General features: G+C 36.6%; 1 protein-coding gene across 13 annotated transcripts in view; it reads left to right on the top strand.

The window, feature by feature from the left end:
* The window catches only part of FOXP2 (forkhead box P2), a 420,375-nt gene that overhangs the window by 122,083 nt on the left and 277,586 nt on the right, over positions 1–20,706 (top strand). For 12 of the 13 annotated variants that reach the window (XM_071803310.1, XM_065841198.2, XM_071803309.1 and 9 more), the window contains one exon: positions 5,205–5,288. The exons of the other annotated variant lie outside the window; for it this stretch is intronic. The gene's annotated coding sequence lies outside the window, so the exon portion shown is untranslated. The remainder of the gene's footprint in view (positions 1–5,204; positions 5,289–20,706) is intronic. 13 annotated transcript variants of the gene reach the window in all.

The raw sequence follows: 20,706 nt of genomic DNA on the forward strand, positions 1-20,706 counted from the left end.
CATATCAGAAGTAGATGATGTATTTAGTCCATAACATCATTTTTTTTTCTGTCATTGGCAAATTTCCAAGGCCTTAAATACTACATTTTTAATAGTTTTCTATAATATTATTTTCCTTGACCTACTTCTTTGTGTAGTTGCACCTTGTTATGATTAGTGGAGTGTAGATATTTTGATTAGCAAATTCCATGTTGTGAAAATTCAAGATCAGTTTTAGTGTTACAGAATGTCACGGAGGCACCCCGAGGCTAATTTAAGGGACAACAGGGTAAACAGGGTTTTAGCACTCCAAAAGTGACTTAAATATAGGTTCGGGTATCAGTTGAGGAAAATTATTAAGGGGCAGCAACTAGTACAACAGGCGGTCCACAGAGTGCATGCACGTGGCTTCACCCAAAACAATGCCGGAACCACCCCCGAGTCCCAGAGGAGTACACACTTGCCTGAACACGGTGCGGGATTATTCTTAAAGAGATACAGGTAAAGCGTACGCTTGCGATTCCGCGAGGGTAAATTTATAATACACTCGCAATTGTGCGAGGGTTAATTTACTTACACGTGCGAATGTGCATGGAATACTACACGTGCTTATGTGGAAACACGGGAGGAAAATACACTCGCGATTGTGCGAGGATAAATTTATAATACACTCGCAATTGTGCGAGGAAATAAAGTTACACTCGCGATTGTGCGAGGAAATAATTTAAAGTATGCGTGCAAATGTGCACGGAATATAAATACACTCACGATTGTGCGAGGAAATAAAGTTATACGTGCTTGTATTGAGCACGGGAAGTTACACGTGCATATGTGCACGGAAAGGATAAATATACTCGCAATCCTGCGAGGGGTTTTACTCACACACGTGGCGGCAAGGCAAGCGGAGTCTCCATCCCGGGGAGGCGGGGTCTCGGCGGCAGCATCTTCAACTCATGCTCCGAGAGACCGGTGACAATGGGCCCAGTCTTGACGAGAGAGTCCCGTTTTTATACTGGCTGATCAGACCTGACTGTGGGCATTCTAGAAGCTTCTCTGCACCCCCACACCGTGTGTGGGGTGCCCCTGAAGCCTCCAAACATCCCCCACACTGGTCACAGGTGCCCAATGGCTCACTGGTGCCTTGGTAATCCCTTCTCCTAATGGCCCTGGCCAGGGTGCTCTGGGCCAAACAAAAGAAGCTGTTAGCCTCAAGTAGCAGAGAGAGGGAGATGTGCCTACTCCCTCCGTACTGAAGGAGGCGGGGGGGAGAGAGGGGGGTTTGCATTCTGCCACACAGAATATGATGTGAAATTTTATAAGTACATAGCATTTGTTAAAATATTTGGAAAATATATAGTTGAGGGGGTTGAAAGCTCAAGAAGCAGTCGGGAATTAATTATTTTGTCTGTGCCAGCTAAAAAACCAGTTGCTTCTCGGACCACCACAGTACTTCTGTTTGGACTCACTGATAATGTAACAAAATCCAGCCTTCCTTCATCTAAGTAGTAATGTAGAGTAGCATGTAAAAAATGGCTAATAAGATCACAGTGGTATGAAGGTCTTTTCCTAGGCTCATTTAACTTTGGAACGATTATAAAACATAAATACTAATTTATTTTGCATGTTCTTGTTAATTCTAATGGCATTCAATATGGCTCATCTGGTTATGAGCTTATGAGTAATCTGTTATAGAAATTGCCTAACTCAGTACTTGGATTCAGGAAGAAAAGGAGTATCTTCTTTTTTCTATTTGCAGTTCTGTAATTTAGATAATATTCTTTAAAAATGCATATTTTTGTAGTGTAAATTAATGTATTGAAATAGTTAAAGTATAACCAAAAATATGTAGTCTGACTACTAAGTAGCTTTAAACATTTTTATTCCATACTTTTAGAAGATGTAGATTGTGTGTAAATTATGTGTTTTCAAGTAAAATTCAGGATGTCCTGTTGACATACTGCAATTTAAGTCTTGCTCAGAAGTGCTATTATGGATTAAGACTTCTATTGTTGTTATTTCCATGGAGGGACTGTATGATGTAAAGGTGCAAGCTATAGATATCAGTGAATGTATATGCCTTTAAAATAGCAGTCAATCTCTCTAGCAAGTAATTCCTGCTTTACTGAAAGCAGTTGTGTCTTTGGCCTAATCTGATTCAAAAGTTAAAGGGAATGGTTTACAGCACGTGGGCATTGTATTTGTTTAACTCAAGTTTCAAAGGAATGTCCACATATAGGAATGAATTTGGCTTTAATTTTGAACTATTTTTTAATCTAGTGATTTCTGAAATAACTCTGAGAATTCACATAGATAAGAGCCAGATTCTGTTACTTGTGCTCATAATGAATAATGCTTAATTATGTAAAAAATTTAGTGCAGCATATCGTGTGACAAAATGCTACCAGCTGCATAACATTGTCAGTGTTGAAAATGGTTCTATCACGTATCAAGCTTCTGTGCTAAGTGGGTAATCATAATGGTTACACGTTTTATCATTTGCAGACAATTTTTATTAGGATTCCTCTAAATCTACATTTTAATGAGCATCTGCATATCAATTTAATTTAGTGTTTTACCAGTGAACTTTTCTCAGGTATTACAGAAGTTTGTGGTATTTGTGTGTTTAACTTAAATTTTAGGGACTTGAAAGGAAAGACAAAGACGAGTGGTGGGCAGGTGACTTTCAGTTCAATTGCATTCTACTGTTCACATGGTGAGAGTGACCCTGCCTAAGTAAACAATACTACATTGAGCTGCCAGAATTGCTTGAACTTGCATCACTGCAACTCTATTTAGAAGGAAAATTCTGTCTGGATGCTTTTAAGGCTTTGGTTGGCAAGTTCTGTGACTTTGAATGTAAACTTTTAAGGTTCAGATGGAATTTTTGTATGTTGAAGAAAAAAAATCTCGATAAGCATTGTGCATATAGGATAGGTAAATAATGATCTTACTGCAGTGGTCCCAAGGATGGAACATGCTGACTCAGCTGGAATGATTCAGGTCCAAGTTTTAGGATACAAACAAAAGTCCAAACAAATCAGTGTTTATAAGAGAAGTAATATTATTTTTGAGAGGCAGCTGCCTTTGTCAGGTAAAGCACACTGGAAGGTAGTGTATTTGAAACATAGGTAAAAAGTATCTAAAGTGAAAGATTTATACGGGTAAAAAATTTTATAGTCAAGACCTGCCACCTGTCTGTTACATATCTGTCATGTTTCCTGTGCGATTCTGCCCACTTTAAATATCCCTTACTAACTTCCAAAATATTCTAGAAATCCTGATATTTCAAAAAGACTAGAGATAAAATTTTAACAAGCAAGATTAATGAGTGTGGTTGTTTTCATGTTAAGTATAAGTATGATAAAATATTATTGCCAGAGATTCCTTCTGAGAAGACTCTCTCTACCAAAATAGGTCAAGTTTTGGTTGAAGATTTCATATATCATAACTAACTTGGCTTTCTTTCTGAGCTAAAGCAAAATGTTTTCAATAGGATCCAAGCTAAGAAAACAGAGTATTTTAATTTTTTTTGGCATAAAGGAATATAGGAAAAAACCAAAATACAGAATATTACATGTTAACATCTGCTAACAAACAGTAAGTATTGTTGAAGAAATAACCATAAGCTGAATTTTTCCCTAGACTTCAGGTGCACAAGAAGCTTCAGAGATTTAGAGGCACAGCTACACCTGCAATCTTTTAATGGGAAATACGAAAGTAAGGTGAATGCTGCTCTCTCTGCTGGTTGGACGTTTCAGTTCTGTGACCACATGACCATCAAACAAAGTTTCATTGACACATATTTTACTTTCCAACAACTTTTAAGAATGCCACCCATCTTCACCTCCTCATATTTGCCTTAGGATCCTTACTTGTTTTCAACATTTTCTTCTTTTTTTCTCTTTGTATTTAGAGCTCATAAGATTTCCTTCTCATTTCCTAGTGCTGTCCTGCTGTGCAGGGGTTTCACGTAGTGTTTATTCCTCCAGCCTGTCATTCTTTGCTCTTCCTTCTTCGCTTGCTCTACTACAGAGGCTGCCAGGTAGCTTTCAGTTTTCTAGGAACTTCGACCTTCCCAGCAGGTTTTGTTACACTCCACAAACAAAGGAAGAAGTTAGAACTGCAGCTCTTTTAAATGTCCAAGCATCTTGTAACAAAGTGTGTATTAATAATGCCAGTTGGAACAGATTTTTTTTTAAACTGTAGGAAAGCAGTCCTTTATAAAATTCTGCATTCATTTTACTCTGCAGTCTGCTTCTGCCTGACCTTGTCGGCAAGAGAGAATTGCCAAGAGGCACCATTGAGAGGTAGGATCAGCTTCAGAAGTAGCAGAGTTTCAGGCACTAAGGCTATGTCTGTATTAGCAAATTAAACAATGTTTGGAAATATTTCCAGGTCTCTGACACAGTTTTAGTCTTTGCAAACTAATACTGCTCTAGAAAATTCCCAGACATTTATTCAACCACGTGTATTAGACAGTTTACCTTCAGCCCCTCTGTTTTGGAGTGTGTGTGAGTACACCAGTGTGTAACAGTTGATTTCAGCTCAGGCGTAGATGTAATCTAAATATACTAATATACTACAGACCTGCATGGTCTTTATTTCTTCTGCCTCATCCAACGTTCTCACTTCAATGCTGTCTTGCAGTCTCAGCTTCAAAGCTGTATTTTCTTTTTACTTGTCCTTTTGTCCTTTCTAAAATGCATCTGGATTTAAATTGTGTTGGCGTGCTGTCTCCCAACTTCTGTTCCTTCCTTCAGATGACACTTTAACCTTATTGGTAGTGATACCATATGCAGTTCTCTGTCTAGAGCAAACTACTTCAGGGAAGTCTCCTTCTTGTTTGCCTTTAGGTACTTTGGTATAAAAATAGAATAAAGAAAGTAAGACTAGACTTTGGGTGATACTTTGTGTGTCCCTCTACTGCAAGGCAGAAACTTGATAGACAATTATATTTCCTTATGGACTACAGTGAACTTATTCTTTAAGCTGACTACTTATTAAGAGAATCTTTCTCAAATTGCTCCGTCTTTCAACCAAAATGTTTATGTCAAACTAGAAAAATGAAGAATTATAACTCCTTTCTTTCTCTTTCAGCATACTTATGAATCAGCTTATGCACATCTGGATCTAATTAGAGGGTGTGATATAGCCTAATTCTGTTTTGTTTTCATTAAATGATATCTTTTATAAATAGCTGCAAACATTTATTTTTGTCTTGTCAGGATGATGGTACTGGAATTGATTTTGGACATCACTCCAGTTGAAGGTTGAAGTAAAAAGGTCTTTTTGAGGCTTAGAAGAAGCAGGTGAGTACAGGTCAAGCATCATAAACCTTTAAATATTGTTTTTTTCAACTTTCTTCTGGAATTGCTGTTCTTGCTTACCAGTCCATATTCAAATAGCTGAGCTCTGCATCCTCTGATTCAGTGGGAAGTATGACTGCTTGTATTATGACTAGAGAGCAGAGAATGTTTAAGTTCTGTAGGTGTTCCCTACATGCTTTTTCAGTGTCTGTCACAAAAATAAGTGAAAACATGGTTTTCTCACCAAGTGCTCTGGAACCCTGGAGTTAAATTTCACTGCATGGTTTCATTACATGAGCCGCATTAGGATAATTAAGGAAATTTGGTTAGAAAATTATTTTTGACTACATTTGTATAAATATTTTTTGTAAAAAAAAAAAAAAGTTTAAAAGGCAAGATTAAATAGTAATGAATCCCTGAGTTTGGATATTCTTAGTTTCCTGAAACCAGGATGATCTCTGTACCACTAGTAACCAGGAATATTCCATGATGTTGAGAACCATGAGTTCCAATCTCGTTTGAACTGCTTTTTGTGTTAACAGTCTGGACCTACCTGTGTAGAAAGTCTGTTAGTGGGTCTAGTACTGCACTGGGCTTTCCTGCACTGGGTACCTTGCTTTGCTCCAGACCTATGCAGCTATCTTGAGTGAATCATGTACATCTGCATATCAGATCTTTTACCTTAGAAAGACATTCTGGAGGAATTAGTGTAAATTGAGAGCTTAACATGCCACTATCTATTTTAGATTTGTCATACTTGCTATTGCAACAAAGAATTAATCTACACATTAAGTGTTGCAATTGTTCACATTATGCTTTTCCTACAGGGGTAGAAAGTGTCTTGAGAATATTTCCAGAATTTTTCAAACTCAAAGTTTTAGGCAACATTTTGATGTCTAAACTACAAAATATACTCAACTGATGCCTGATACTAAATCTTATAATGCAGTTTTCAGCAGGGTGCAAAAGACTAACTCACCATAATAGGAACCAAGCCCAATTGCATCTATAAGCACCACTGTTTCTGAAGTAATTACGTATTGTTTCCCTGTATGCCATGTGCAGTAACTGCTAAGTTATGAGAAAATGTTCAAATATACCTACATACTCCATAATATTAGGTATATCCATCTTCATGAACTGATGCCTCAGAAGGGCAAGAAAAAGAAATGCTACCAGGAGGACTTAATGATGGTGATAGTAATTAGTGTTGAAACTATGTTTATAACAAGTTTTCTAAAGTTACACCCTCTGGGAGAAACTACAGACCTTTTTAACCTAATTCAGAGCAGTGCAAAACAAGACTGTCCTGGTATGTGTTTCACTGTGATTGTCTTTACCCAGTGGGTAATAAGAAAGGAAAATTCCTTTCTTCTGATTTAACTTCACCTTTTTCCAAGGACTTAAGGCACTGGCCTGAAGGGTACAGTACAAATATGGTGAAACCATAAAAAGAAGAAAAGATAAAATATTAACTTTAGTGATGTTGTAAATCAAAGGATACACAGGAGCATACAGGGAAACTGTAGACATTACTGGCATCACATATAAATTTGTGTATGGCTGTATGTTAATATGTAGCAATATATTTGCAAAACAATATTTTTTCTTACATTACTCAATTGAGAAAATAGTATGGGCAGTCAGCTTCTTTGTTTTCTAGGTAGCAATGGAAATATGATGGATTTCTGTCACATATTTATACACATATGTCTGAACGGTGTAACTTGTCTGTAGTAATACTAGATCATTTCTTTATAGACAGAATTGGTATTTTAGAAAACTGTTGGGTTTGATAGAAACTGTGTAGAAAAATTGTATAGTAATTATGTAGTAATTGAAATCTGGTGAGCCAACAAGAGATTTTAATTTTTTAAAGGATTTCTTTTTTTTTCTGGAAATTTACTATGTTCTGTACCAAGTACTGTAAGAAATGCAGTAATACTGACTTGTCTGTCTATAATAGTTTGGCAGTATCATTTTATTGAATTCTTGTGTGTCTGGAACTTAAGGCGTATGGAGGAAAGTAACTGTTATTCTGTTTCCTCCATTATTTTGTTCCATAACTTTAAGTTAGATACAATCTATAAAAATGCTTTCTGTAAAGAAAGCCAAAATCTTTTTGGCCTTTTTAGCACTCGTCTCTATTTCTTGCAGCATGTGCAAGTGGAGAGGGAATGTTTTGTAGTCCTTGAGGAAATAGTAGTAAATTCTGAGTGCTAGTTCTTCAGTATGTCATTTAGAGTTGATAGTTTTTTATGGCAGGACACGGTGTCTTTGCACTGATTGGAAGCTGGGATTCAGTTATAAAAGTAGTGATAGAAATACATACAAATAAAATTACATTCATGAGTACCTTTTTAATTAGCAGAGCAAAAAATCTGTTTGCTTTTTACTCTGTCTTTCAATAGAACACTTAGCTGTTTAGGAGTAAGTTTTGGAAAACTTGAGTTTAATGTGGAAAAACTGAGATCAAGAGAAAACTCCATATTGGAAAAACGTGAAAGCAGAGAACAAATGTTCCGTTTTTGGACTGATGGCTTAAATGCACACTTTTGGGGACTGTTAGTGGTACAGTTACATCTGGATTTTCTGAGTTAATTAGGCTTTGAAAACAAAGCTAAGAAAATTTTCTAAATATTAATATTTTCTGTGATAGTGAACTGAATTAGAGTTGTGGTATTAATTATTCTTAAACTGATCTAGCTCGTCTATCGTATTTTAGCAATTTGTGGAAGAGGAGACATTGTGTTCATTCCTGTTTCTTACTGGTACTACAGGACTTTAAACAGCATGACTCATGTACACATATTTTACGTATATACATTTTGTATAACTACCAAGTATTATAGAAGCATAGAATAGTTTGGGTTGGAAGGGACCTTTAAAGGTCATCAAGTCCACCCCCCCTGCAATGAGCATGGACATTTTCACTTAGATCAGGTTGCTCAGAGCCCCATCCAGCCTGGCCTGGGGTGTCTTCAGGAATGAAGCATCTACCACCTCTCTGGGCAACCTGTACCAGTATTTTACCACTTGTTGTAAAAAAATTTCTTCCTCCTGTGTACCCTGAATCTTCTCTCCTTTAGTTTAAAACCATTACCAATTGTCCTGTCTTAACATGCCCTGCTAAAAGCTCTGTCCCCATCTTTCTTATTGGCCCCTTTTAAGTACAGAAAGGCCACAGTTAGGTCTCCCTGGAGCTTTCTTCAGGCTGACCAACCCCAGCTCTCTCGGCCTGTCCTCATAGGAGAGCTGATCCAGCCCTCTGATGATGTTGGTGGCCTCCTCTGGACTCTCTCCAACAGGTCCATGTCTTTGCTGCACCGAGGGCTCCAGAGCTGGACATGGTAACTCTGGGTGGGGCCTCACCAGAACAGAGCAGAGGGGCAGAATCACCTCCCTTGACTTGCTGGCCATGCTCCTTTTGATGCAGCCCAAGATACAATTGGCTGCCTGGGTGCAAGTGCACATTGCTGGTTCATGTCCAATCTTTCATACCCCAGTACCCCCATGTCCTTCTCGTCAGGGCTGCTCTCAGTCCACTCTAATCCCAGCCTGTATTGATACTGGGGGTTACCTCAACCCACGTGCTGGACTTGTACTTGCACAAGCCAGGGCTGTCAGCTCCCCAGGCCCACATGAACCCCACAACTCATGGCCATCACCCCATTCTCAGTCTATATATGTATGTTTACTTTGTATAGGGGAAAGATAATCCTATTGTTAGAAGTACGAAAGTACATCTCGTATATAAATAGTTATCTTGAAGCTGAACTATAGCTCTCTAAAGAGTTATGTAAAGACTCATTGATGGTGATGGTGTTGATGAGTGATGTGAAAAATCTGATTTACGAGTCTTTCCATCAGCTAGATAATGGATTGACATTAACTTTATCCATGAAGAAGGCCAACCCTTCCACGTGTCTAGTCAGAAGGCAAATAAGTTTTGATACTGCTGTAGGTGAAGGGGACAAGGATACGCAGCATAATGCTGAAAAGAAAAGATACCTGCTTTCCAGGAAGTAATAGGATGGGAATTGATGGGCTTTGTCTTCAGTCTGGTTTCCACCAGGAAGAGTCTGAAACATAAACAGTACTTTACATATTAATGAAATTGTGTTAGAACAGAGACACTGTTTATTGTGGAATTTTGAATTATCTTTCCAGGGTAATTGTGAATAGCTGTAAATTACTGATTTGGGGAACCTGAAGGCAACTTTTGTCAAGAAGTAGTTTACATTGATAGAATGTAATTTGTGGCCTGGAACCATGAGGTAGTAAATTTTTGCTGTGATTATACAAAGTAACAAACTATAGACTGGCCAGCTTTTCGATTCAGCTGAACATTAAGCACAAGCTTAATGGTCTGATTTGCTGGGAAGAGCGTTATTACAATGAGCTGCTTTTTACAGCCTATATCAAATATAAACTTGCACCACTTATTATAAAGTTTGCGCTTTGGGCGATACTTTTCACAGCATCTAGGAGTGATACCCCACATTTCTTGGAATTTGTCCTTAATGATACTTTCTTCAGAAATGAGTTATTGCTCAAATACACTACTTTGTGGTTTCTAGCACAGAAATTCTAAAGGAAAAGCTAGTTTAAATCTGGTAGGTTTTTTCAAGTGATTGTACAAAATGAGGAGAGATGGTATGCATCTTAATAATTTTATGATTCTTTTTTCTATGTGACATGAATGGGAGGTGAGAACTCTTAATTTTTAACTGAACTGAATACAGGTTTCTAAATGCAGCCTGCTTGAGAACAGAGCACCATTACTGTAGTTGTCATGTAAAATAAAGTTGGACTCTGAAGCTCCTTTTTAGCTGTCAGCTTTATTAAGGAGCTAGTGGCGTGTTGAACTAGGCACACGCATTATATAAGCAGTGTGCGGTAGTGTCAAGGGAGAATTTTCTCTCTCTTCACTGCTGCTTTATTAGGCCTCACTCACTCCTTCACTGTTGCCCTGTCTCACTCCAGCTTTCTGGCTGCAGCTCACGGCACAGTAGGTCTAATGTAGATTGACGCCTTTGCCAGAGGACTGATTGAAACTTCTGTCTCATAGTTGCTAATGCTCACTCAACCATTTTATTGAAGATAAAGTAAATAAAATAGATTGCCATATGAGAATTCTCTGAAATCAAATGGAATAATTTGACAGGTTTAAGCCCATGAAAAAGCCAAAGCGTTGAACAGATGGGAATACTTTTTATGCACAATATACCAGGAAAAGGTGTCTGCTGGCTTGATGTTAAACTGTTAATAGCTTTTACCAAAACTATAATTGTTGAAAATATTATAATCATTTTCAATAGAATTTCCATTGGTGTTTAAATTGTTACTTCTGTCAAACAGAGGGATTTTTTTTTTTTTTAATAGTAATGGATATACTGATTTTCTTTTTTTTCTTATTGCTTCTGATTCTTTAAGAGACTGGTGATGGATAACCAGTCTCTTAAAATTTAATTTAAAAAAATATTTCTAGAGTACATGGAGATATCTGAGATCAACTGAGGGTGAGTTTATTAGATGAGAAAATAATTCTGTGAAATAGATTGTTACTTTTGTAAGTTTTTAATAATCATTAAATGACATAATTTTGAATATTACAAGTAAAGTTGCTAAAATAAGCCCTGACATTTTTATAAGTATGTGTGATACAAAAAACAAGAACTGCTAAAGCTATTGCTACAAACTGTTCAGAATAGTGGTTAACAAACCCCAAATATTCTGCAGAACACTTTTATTTTATAAAGGCTTGCTATAGATGAACAGTGTAGTATGTCTGTTTTATTTTTAGCAATAAGATAATACATAATAAGTGAGTTGAGATGGAACAGATAACACATGCCTCTTATTCTTTTATCTGGATAACAGTGAGTATTTGTCTTTTTAATCACAGCAGTGGGTTCCTTCTTCCTAGTTGGACCACTTCTTGAAGAAAGCAATATACCTGTGGTTTAGTTTAGTACAATAAATTATGTCGAGCTCACTTAGAGTCAATAAGGGAAATAACTATGAAATAATTGAACAAAGTTTGCAGATACAGCCTCCATTTCCCACCTTGAAAGCAGTCTTGTAAATAAGAAATATATTAATTATGCTCTTTTCTTTATACTTAAACAAAATCTGTTCTTTTTTTGGTGTTAGATATCAATCGTATTTTGTATTTTAAAGTTAATAAATCTATTGTAACAGATTGTGGTGTTGGTATTGGATGGTGGGATACTTGTGAGATTTCATAAATGTTGGGTTTGAAATAAATTATGAATGAGTTATTTGAAAATGACTTGCAGGAGTGAGTTGACAGACTGGAAAAACATAATAAGGATGGATTTCCAGATTAACTGTTAGCCGTACTACACAGCTAGCTGTGCTAGTGGCAGGGACGGTGCTGGTCAAAATCATATAACCAATATGATAATTAATAAATCTAAGAAATGTGAATGATATTCTCAGTTTTTCCCATTCTGGTCCTAATTTAAAGAGGGAAAATGACTCTATTGCAATGCAGAGCACCGGCACCAGCTGTGCTCTGGAGAGGTCTTTCTTCTGTTGTTGCCAAGCTGATGACTCTGTGTGGCTGGTCAAACTCTTCATGCTCTCACAGCAGTTTCAGACAGACAATTTCAACACTTAGCAAGAAAAAAAATAGTGACTGTGATGCCAGCAAGATAGGGCTTCCCATCCTCCTGGAGGAAAGCCCTTCTCATTCATCTGATGGTCTCTTCATGCAATAAGATAAAGGGTCATCAGCAGCTTTGCCTTCCTGTAGAAGGGAGTAGAGGAAGACACAACTCTGCCAGAAACCCCTGTTTTAACCCTTTTGTTTTACTTGTCTGCTTTCTATGACATAAAGTTCTTAGTGTTGTCTTTCCGAGGAGGCAACAGAGAGCATCAGTTTAATTAGATTTTAGTTATATACATAGAATGGCCTTGTTTTTTTCCATGATAGGAGATCCAAGACAAAGAATCACTGCCGATTTCTGTGTTATGAAGTCTTTTCTATCTCTCATAGGCTTTTCTAGTTAAATGGGAAAGCCATTAAGTATTACCACAGTTTCTGGAAGAAAATGCTGAGACCTGTGAGTGGTCCAACATGGACTGATTTAGACAGAATAAAAGCTAATTTCACCAAGAGAAATAGAAACCTTAACAGTAGTTTACGTTCTATTTCTATAAAATTTAAGGAAACCACATGTGGTTTCCCATATTTCTTAGAACAACTTATTTGTGCTGTTTTTTTCAGCAGTGTCTCTTATTTGACCATATTTGAAGTGATTCTGGAAATGTTGTTATTTTGTTCATGTTGTTATATCCTATGTTTTCCAGTAACTCAGTAATTTGCAGGATGCTTCTGAAGTTACCTTATCCAGAAATCAGTCCATGATAAAAGTGGTGAACAAGCTATTTAAAATACTTTAAATTTAAGCCATAAAGAAAGCCATTCAGTACAAGTAACTGCAGATGGAAGAAATAACAGCAGATCTAGTTCTTGAAAATAAATGGGATCTTGAAGATGGAATAGATGTTTATTGGATTGCTGGAGAGTTAACCTGCCTAAAAAGGTCATTTTAAATGAGTTCTGTATTTGTAAGTGTTGTTTGTTAATTGTCCTGGGGAGAGATTTCTTCTTTTCTACCAAAGAAAGAAGTAATGATTTTTTTATGGTTTATGTTTTGTTTTTTTTTTTTTTGTTTTTTTTTTTTTTTTTTAATGCGTATTCTGTAAAGCAGCTATTTAGTAGTAATTGTTGTCAGTCACAGCCTACAGGAGAAAACCATGCTTAACCGCCTCAGATTTTTTTACAAAATTTAAACATTCACAGTTTAATTTTTGAAGGGGCTTTTACTGTGGTTTTTTGTTGTTTTTGTTTGTTTGGTTGGATGGTTGGTTTTTGTTTGTTTGTTTTGTTTTTTTCTGGACTTGAGTCATCTACAGAAGCAAAATTGGTCATGTTTTGGTTCATATGGTCATTCTCTGACATTCAAACTACAGATTTGAGTACCTATATGAAGATTCAGTAAATGATGACAGATCCAGTGAAGGTTTTGCAAAAAATACCAGAGTATGTAATCTTAGACTGCAAATCTAAAACTGCTTGAAATAGTTTGAACAATATACAGTGGATTCTCAAGAACAGGGTGTAGGACATGGTACATTAGCATGTACAAAATAGAAATTTAATTCTAGAATCTATATACTTTGCTTAAGTATAGTGTTATAGATAACTACACTAATGGGAAATATACTGTAATTTTAATTCAGTGTTGTTATACTTGAAGGAGAAACTGAATTAATTTTTGTTTTAGATGTACTGAAATACATATAGAGGTTCCTGTGTTTCTGTAATTGAATTTTCAGCCTAATATCATTCTGTATTATTTTGGTGAGCTTAGCTAATAAATATTTCAAATTGGAGCAGATGGATAATGTGATATGGCAAAGACATGTGACCTTGTGTCTTAAATGTTTTGCAACTAATTTGGAACTAGTATATACTATCTGAACAATACATACTACAATCAAGTTGGTGAATATTTAGCTTTCTTCCTTTCAAGATGGAAACTTTCTTACGTGGCCACTTGCCATTAAGTTTTACTTTGTTTTCTCTTTGCTGTAAGATATATTTTCATTGCATAATACAAGTCCAGTTCTCTCTTTCCACCACTTATGAAAGAATTAAACAGTAGTGTTGCAAGGCATGTGGAAGGTAAGCATGCCCGTTTGTACATCTTTCTCCTTCGCTGTGGAAGTATCATCATTTTCAAGAATCCTTTTAATAACTAAAACATATAATTATTTAATGAACAGGTGCTGCAGTTCTAGCTATCTTTGCCCTCTCTCAGAAATTCATTATTGCCCCCATGCCAGAACTTGTGTTTGCTTCCTTTCTTCTTTCTCTTCTTCAACCTGTCACTTTAAAAAGGGAAAATGGAAATGTATGTGGAAAGGATCTCCAGCTGAGGCGGTGGAAATTCCATAACAGTTTAAATCACGTTACTTGGCTCTGTAGACAAGTTACTCAGGAGTGCTTGTAGGGTCGTTTTGCCAGCCCTGAGCAATAGTGGCAGCTCTGGCGTCGAGCAGGTAACAAACAGCGGGGGAAGGAGGGAGAGGGCAGGAGCATCCGTGGCTGCTGCAGCTGTTTGCTAAGTGAGCATATGTTGAAGCCTTTGAGCCTCCACAGAAAATGTTTTCACAGGTCAGTGCTTAAATCACATTCATAATACTCTCCTAAAATAGGTTTGATCTGACCACCTGTTTATTTGCCTTTCTAAGGGAAGTTGTTCTATTGTGGAAGTCCTGCCGTTATTTACTTTCCATTGTGAAAGACAATGGAATATTTCAGTTAATTACAGTCAAGTAACATTTTTGCATGTCAGACTTTTAGAAAAATAAGTATTTGCTGTTTCTCTGTCTCTTAAAAATTTGCTGAATGCTGTACTTTTGGACTATATGAGAAATGGAGATCTGAGGAAGTACTAATGTTTCTGCAGTCTTATAATTTATATTCTTTTAATTTTGTAATTCAGAAATATTTTTAGTTCAAGATATTTTAAATGTATTTGATTAATTAGGCCTGCAAAAGCTATATATTGGATTGATTGAACGTATTTGACAAGGACAGTGTTTTGAAGTTATTGCATTATGAACTTGAATACCCTGTCCAATATTTATATGATCCCAGAAGATAGAGCATGTGATTTAATTACCTCTTTTTGCGAACTTGACCTCTGTTCCCAGCCTTGAGACAAAGAAAGACGAAGTACTGGGAGCAACTGGCAGTTGATATTAAGGTATCTCCCACATCTCTCTAATGTCCCATAATAACAGCCAGTCCTCAGCATGGATGCGAGACTTCCCCAGAAAATTTCTGCCCTTTGGGTGGCATATTCTTCTGCTGCCTTATTTCTTTAGATGCCCTGTAAAAATCCTCTGTCGTCTTTTCAGCTTCTGCCCCAGAAACGTCTCTTTTCTGGGTTTGCTCAAGCTGTGCAGAAGCTCTACTGGCCTTAGTAGACTAAGGATGGTTTTTGAGAGTGGCCAGTTTGCTCTTCTACAGGACAGAACTGTGATATAGATACAGGCTGTTAGTGGTTGTGTTGTTTAGTTATTTCAGATTTTGATTGTGCGCTTATGCGATTGTATGTTTGTGAAAGTTGACTGAATCTGAGTTTGTTTTTGAGAGAGACATTGGATATTTTCTTCAAAAGCTAGTAAAAATTTCTCCATTTTCTAGGAGAATAACTAGAGGGAAATCCTGAGACATTCTTTAATACTTGGGATCTGAGTCTATTTGGACATTGAGGCTGATGTTAGTTTGAATGAAGATGGAAGAATTTATTCTTTTTGACAATGAAGGTCTTGATTCATGACAACCTATAAGGTTATGCCAAACTCATATGGGAATAGATACTGACTTTTGTAGGAACCCCATGTTTGACAGAGGTGTTGGAGAGAAACTTGCCATTGAGGCAAGTGATTTTCACAATATTAGCAGTCTGTACTAAAAAAACCCATCTTTACTGCGTCTTTTGATTGCCTTTGAAGCTGCCCAATTTACAGGTAAAATAAAGTGTTTAATGAAATTACACTTGAGGGTGACTATTAAATATTTTGGATTTGGTTTTGCTGTCAAACATTTAAGTTATTACTATATTTTAGTAGATAAAATGTCCAAATTGTTGTGTAAGGCGATGGACACTGATAGTGCCTTCAAACTGTTGAAATGGCCTATTACTCGTCCTCTAATAAAAAAACAGATTTCTACTACTATACAGGAAGTTATCAAGGAGATTTATGTTAATTGCTTCATGCTTTGGTATATTTGGTATTAGATTTGTTCTATGTGCTGTTCATTTCCCTTAATCCAATAACATCACTAGTTATTTGAACTATACTAGTGAGTGGATACTTCTCTGAAAGCTTGACAATTAAGATTATAATAGGTCTGTAGGATGAAAGAACAATTTCTCTGTGTATTCAAACTGTGTAATAATATAGAAATGAAAAGTGTGTTGTCTAATTATTTGGTTTTGCCATGTAGAATTACAGTCCGTGTTAAATATGACTTTTGTATGCTAACAGAAGAATTGAAAACAACACAAAAAAAATAGTTTTGATCTCATTTGACCTTTCTGACGTTCAGTCAGTTAAAAGGTTTGTAAGACGTTTAATTACCAAATGGTATGATCATTATTCATCTCATCATTTGATACATAACGTCAAGTGAATTGCCTCCCTGGAGTGCACTGTGTTTCACAGATCAATAGATTTAGTAAGAGCTTGAAGGAGGGCTTTATACATTAATAGAAAAGAAGGAAAAGTGTATTCTTCTTGTAAAATAGCTTATGTAGTTATTCTGTGAGATTTACAGAGTTATTGTTGTATTTACATCTCAAGAATACAAAATCCTGTAACATGAATGCATTTATTAAAATATTTTAAACCTCTTTAATGAAATTAAAAAATATGGCTTCTGTCTTACTCAGTGTAACAAAGTAGCTTTGCAGGTCTGTCCCGAACAACTTAATTCCAATCTATTAAAATAATTTTACTTATTACCACAGATTTTTTGTTTTGACATGGCACAACCAACATAGTATGACAAAAGGATGTCTAAATACACTGCACATGATTGCTTAAACTATTCCCATTTTGTTTTTCTGCATTTTTAAATAGGTATGGTTAGTTTTAACTAATTTGGGTTGTGGTGTGTTGTGGGTTTTTTTGGTTGTTTGGTTGGTTTTTTTCTTCGTTCACTGTGTCAAGGATATTTATGCACACTTTGAGAGAAAAAGATGCAGCTTGTCCCTACTTGACTAATGTAATACCTATGCTTTTATTAAAAAATCGTATTAATTTTTTAATTAATTGCATAAAGGAGAAGTACATATCGGCTACTTCATGTTTACTTAGGCTTTTCTGGGTGTATTATATTAGTCTTATCCAATATCAATGAGCCATCGTAGAACACCAGCTGTTAGAGCACACCTGTCTGATATCTTAACCTTGATGAAAAGGTTTTCCGAATGACTAAAAGAGATTTCTAGGAGAGTTCAGGCACCAGTATTTGTTGCCTTTTTTGTTTATTTTCTGTAAGCTTTAGCTGCTTGATTTGCTCTGTTGACTTACTGCGTAAAAAGCAAGAAAATAAAAATGTGTTTCTTCTTTGACTGTGATATTAATGATGGTAAGCTTTGTAGCTTAAATTTACCTTGTTGGTCATTGCGTCAGTTAGGCAATGAGGAAACTGTAGTTCAGCTAAGCAAATCCTCCTGGCTGTGGGGCAGTAGCAACGTTTACTTAAAAATTCTGCTTCCTTATTCATCTGTCACTTATAACCCATCATCTACTCAAAGATTAATTTGAATTGTGAACAATAGCTAAGCTTCCTTAATCCCTTGCTCTTGTCCTTTTTCTTGAGCTGCTGTACTGTGATGAAAAGGCCGTAATTCTGAAGCTGCTTATTCCTCAGGCCTACCTAAAGTAACTCCCATCGGGATCCAATTGATGTTTTAACAAGGAAATTCTTACCTGTTTTTGAGAACAACCTGGAAAAATTGTCAGGAGGCTTTCACATTCTCAGATGTTCACTGTGTGGAATTCTTGTAAATGTGAAATCTAATTTGTCTGGGCTCTTTGCACCAACGTTGGTCAAGGTCAGATGCAGTTGTGTGAAGTACAAGAACTGTTTCTGAGATTTTACTCCTGTCTTTCTACTTGCAGCATTTTTCACCAAATTAGCAAATCAAATAGTGCCATTTTCATTAATAATCAAGATACCTTGGAAAGAAATTTACAACATTCTGAGTTTTTTTCAGGAAAAATACTAGCTTAGTCATTTCCCCTCTGCTAATGATGCAAAGACTGCTTATTCAGACCTTCTCACTAAGGGGCTAGAATTTATAAAGAAATGCAGGAAATTCACAGGTTTTTCTGCTGAAGTTGAACATCCAAAGACCTTTTTGTCAATGGGAACACTAAGCATAATTAGAACAATTAATGTTGGAACTCTGTAGAAGCACCAGTTGTTTTGATGATACATTCATCTGTGGCTTGACTTGACAAAGTTTGAGCCATGCGTACTTAATCTAGATACATGTACATTCAATTTTAAGACTGTGAGTAGAACTTTGGCTGAACTGTGATATATACTTACCATCTTTTAGGACTCGATATATCAATAGTCATCTCTCCTCAGATGTTCTTAAAGTTAGAGCAGTATTCATTTGTTGGCATTTGCATTTATTTGCCTATACATTTACTGCTTAGCAATAAACAGCTTAATACAACATGTATTTCAAATGCAAAGTCAACCTTAGATGAAAAATAGTAGAACTATTTAATTTTGGCATTATCTCTATCATCATTTGGTAGGTGCTGCAGATGTGAGGGTGAAGGTTTGATCTTTGACAAAGTATATGAAGGTCCTTGAATGCATCCTGAGGAGGGCAACAAAGCTGCTGAGAGGGCTGGAAGGAGTGTCCTGTGAGGAGCATCTGACGACTTTGGGTTTGTCTGTTTTGGAGAAAAGGAGGCTGGGGGGTGACCCCATTGTTCTCTACACCTGCCTGAGCAGGGGATGTGGAGGGAGGTGCTTCCTTGTATCCAGTGATAGGCCATGTGGGAATGGTTCAAAACTGTGCTAGGGAGGTTTAGACTGGACAACAGGAGGCATTTCTTTACAGAGAGGGTGGTCAAACACTGGAACGGGCTTCCTAGAGAGGTGGTCAATGCCCTAAGCCTGTCAGTGTTTAAGAGGCATATGGACAATGCCCTTAACAACACACTGTAGCTTTTGGTCAGCCCTGAAGTGGTCAGGCAGTTGGACTAGATGATTGTTGTATGTCCCTTCCAACTGAAATAGGTACACTAAAATAATTATATTTTGTATCTAGAAACATAAAGACTCCCATAAAAAGGGAGTTAATGGGGCCATCGTTATACAAAAAGGGTAGTTGTACACTTTCAAAACTGATGAAGTAAAAGTCTTGATTGTCTCCCCTTCAGAACATTTGTGTGCATTCATTGGCAGGTGTAGATAATATGTACCACAGTAAGAGATGCAGACAAAGCTTGCATGGTAATTAACCTTTGCAATTAAGTCTGCTCAGTTTTTGCTTTTGTGGAAGAAAGGATAACAGACTCTGGAAACACGGGTCTTCTCCAGATTTTATCCACATTGAGTGGCTTGTTCATCCTTCATTTTGCTCTTTGGTTAAAAGCTGCTTCTGAAAATTCCATAGCTATAGATCTGTGACTTTGCCTGTAATTTTTTCTTTGTCACATCTGGAAACTGTTGTCTTAAGTACACGCTGTACTGCATGTGTTTTCTGCAAATATTTGTGTGCTGTTATCGAAGAAGAAATTTACTACAGAAAGTATTTGTAAGTAAAGTAATACATATTTAATAATCTGTTAAAAGCATTTGTTTATTGAAAAAGCTCTTGCAAGTGTATCATGTTAGCTGGAATTGCAGTGTATGATAACTCCCAGCATGATGGGACTAAACTGTAAGATTTTAGGTGGATTGCCTAATAGTCTTTTCAGAAACCAAGCCAACAAACAAAAACCAAAGCAAATTAACAAAAAAATCCCCAAACAACAAAACCCAAACAAACCTCAAAAAACCAAAAGCCCTACTCTGGACATTATGGTCATAGAAATATGATCATATGGCCTGTACAAGGTCATGTGACTTAAATTGTTTTGCACTTGGGAGAACAGTCCTAGTATGTGTACACCTGCTGGAGGAAGCTTTAATCTCAGTGTTTTGGAAAGCACAAAGTGTGTAGTAGCTATAGTACAATGCTTGCTAGAGCTGTGTAAATCCATCTGTAACAGTGAGTGTGCTTGCCTGCTGGAATGCATGTTACTCTGTTTTGTGGGTGTCTGTACAACTGAATTCACTCATGATTTGATGTACTTGTATGTCCTGAAGATGTATCCTGATTTTGCAGAAAGCCTTAAGCAATGTCTCTGAAATTTGGCATGCTTTGTTCATTTCACAGGAGAGATATTATTGGAGACGTAGTTTGTTATCTCCTTTTATATTTATTGTGATTACCTGAACAGCCCAGGAGTACGTCTTAAGAAAAATGTTGTCTATCTTGTATTATCAATGACAATCTCTACAGATATCGGTATAATGTATATCATAACCCATAAAACAGGACTGCACTCTAATGAGTCAGCTTCAAACAATGTTTTTTTTGTGTACTGAAACCCCCTAAAGATCAACAGCTTTTATTATTACACTGCTTGCCCAACTGTGAGAGAAAACAGAAGGGACTGTCATATTATGAAAACCTTCTTGCCATCGCTGCTCATTTTGGATTCTCATCCACAGGATGTGGAACCCATCCACTGTGAAACACAGGTTTATTGAAGTAATTTGTGGAATTATGTT

The sequence above is a fragment of the Patagioenas fasciata genome, chromosome 1 (assembly GCF_037038585.1).
Source record: "Patagioenas fasciata isolate bPatFas1 chromosome 1, bPatFas1.hap1, whole genome shotgun sequence".
Taxonomy (NCBI): domain Eukaryota; kingdom Metazoa; phylum Chordata; class Aves; order Columbiformes; family Columbidae; genus Patagioenas; species Patagioenas fasciata.